Raw genomic sequence first — 2,805 nt, forward strand, 5'->3', positions numbered from 1 at the left:
ACGCTACTGATATCATATGAAGTATGCGTCATCTAGACCAGGGGTTCCCAAACTTTTCCACGACAAGGCCCCCCAAATACCACTAGGTTCTGGCCAAGGACCCCCTTGATGTGTTATTAAAGGAAAATTCCGGTATTTAGCACTTTGAGTCCCTTTTCTGGTTTGTTTTGGATGAACTAGAGTGGTGGACACCGACATTTTGACGATTGGTCCTGTCTTGACTTTTCTGACTCGTTTTGAATCGCCTTTACTGCTTCAGAGTGGCTGCCTACAGTACAGGCATGCACAAACATGTCCTTAAAACAACCCTTAACGTTCGTTTTCAAAACTGTGCAACTCACTGAGTAACTGGTTAGTGGGTATGAGACCCTCTGCTCTCATACTTTCTGCCTTTTTCAGTCAAAGGGGAAATTGTGCAACTGTTTTCTGCTTCCCGGTCTTGCACTGCAGATATGTATTGTTCTGTTCACTGTACTTTCCTCTGTACACTGCACTGTTCACTATGTAATACAAGGCAACAGAGCTACTATTATATATAAAATGCATAGTAAACATAATATAGTCAAATCAAGTCAAGTTTATTTATATAGCGCCTTTCATACACAGGTCATTGAATGTGCTTTACATAAATAAAAGCAAACAGTAATAGCAAATAACAGCATAGAAGAGCAATAGTCAAAAACATAAAACACAGAAGGTAATAGTGCATAAAAGCATAAAAGTACGACGGCGTATTAGGGCCACACATGATGAAAAAAAAAATATTTTTGCCATGACTAGATTAAACTTGACATGTCGACTTTAAAGTATATAAACAAACCCAGTGTCAAATACCCATCTGGTATGATGTGGAAACTGCATCTCAGCATCATCAAAGCAATTCTCTCAAACTCAATCACTTATCAACAGACATCAGTTAAGTCTTTGAGGGTTCAGGGCTTTAGACCTGAGGGGGGCATAGAGATTCAGCCATTAACCCTTCTATTATGTTCAGGTCAGGATACATTTTAAGTTTAAATATACAGTATAGGAGCCTCTAACTGGGAAACATACAGTAGGGCCCTGGGAACATAGGACTCTTTTCATGTTCCCATTATCTACCACAGGGGTCTCAAACACCCGGCCTGCATCCGGCCCGCGACGTATGTCAAAATAATAATGCAATCCGGCCCTTGAGACTTTTTAATTGCGACAAACAACGATACTGAATAAAATAAACGATAGTTCCAAGTACGGTGACAAATCTCATTTGTACTCTGCTCCACTATGTGCTAGACATCCAGAGCTTCATTCAAACCCAAAATCGCTGCGCAAAGTTTCCAGGAAATACTTGTATTACACGCGAGAAACACAAAGACGTGCATTTGTAATGACGGGAAGCGATGCAGGCCATGGTGTTGCATAAATTGAAGCAGAAATTAAGCAGAAATAGGCCTACACCAAATGTTGAAAAACGTTTACGTATGATGAAGTCTTAGGTAGGCTATGTTATTCACCTATTTTAAATCTGAAGGAGAATATCCTTTAGGAGATTATGATCGATCGTCTATTGAATGGAGGTGCGTCTGCGTGTATACAACGGTGTCCACTAAGCATACCATGCTTATTTCAACCCTCTGCCCAACATAGCTTGGAGGTTGCAGTGGTAATCGTGATGATAGTGTCCGTAATGGACGTGGTACAGACAGCAGGGCTAGTAGAAATAGGGCTCTAAACTACAAAGTCACCCGCAATATGATGCGAACTTCTGGGTACTCAGATTACCCGCGATAGGAACTGATTTGACCAGAATACTTTATTGTAGGCCTTGTGGTTTAGAAACCATATACATCTTAGGTGTTGGTATACATCTTAGGTGTTTTCCTGTTAATTTGTTATGTGGGTAATATGAAAAAAGGAAAGTAAACCTGCTCAAATATGTTCATCCGGTATTTACTGAAAGGTGCATAATTTGAGGTGCTTGCCATCCAGTGGCAAATTAGATGGGTAAATTTACCCCCTTCATAAACTTCTGTTTTACTCAAAGATTTTTACATTTACAGTAGGACTTTATCTCTGACCACTTTCAAGCCATGGCCTTTTGAAATTTTGATATAAAAATCCAATGGTGTTGCTTTCTTAACCCTGACGCCTATAGTTTGCCAGGTTTAAAAAAGTTATGAGGAAAATATTTTTATTTGGTGTGAAACACACACATACCTGTTTTTATGCTTTTCATTTGTTTTATAATTTGTATTAATATTTATTTTATCATCATTTTATTTATAAGCTAAGGTTGCTAGCACAGGTGTCTAAAACTAGATAAAAACACTTGCACTTTCTGTTTGCGGTTTTGTGTGGTATTTGAAAAAAAGAACATTGCATTTCCAGAAATAGCCGGCCCTCCAATCAGATGACATTGACAGAATTGGCCCCCAGCTCATTTGAGTTTGAGACCCCTGATCTACCATATTAATCTGGGGAACATAGGGCCCTGGTAACATAGGAGCCTGGGAACATAGGGATGCCCCTGCTACAGTGGGTGTACTGAGCCAGAGACTTTCTAATGAGGAGACACAGCACTCAAAAAATCCTCCATAGAAATGCATAGCGTTAGTTTGTAACGCCAATATGGCAGTTGTCTACACATATCACACACCTTCCGCGGCAAAACGTTGCCATGTGAATACATTGAGCCAATCATGTGCTGTGTTGTAAATACATTGAACCAATAATGTGGTGTGTTGTGAAGACATTGTGCCAATCATGTGTTGTGATCTCCCCGCTGTGAGAGCAAGATTGGTGTCAGCCTTGCACACGTGCATT

The sequence above is a fragment of the Alosa alosa genome, chromosome 15, assembly GCF_017589495.1.
Source record: "Alosa alosa isolate M-15738 ecotype Scorff River chromosome 15, AALO_Geno_1.1, whole genome shotgun sequence".
Taxonomy (NCBI): domain Eukaryota; kingdom Metazoa; phylum Chordata; class Actinopteri; order Clupeiformes; family Clupeidae; genus Alosa; species Alosa alosa.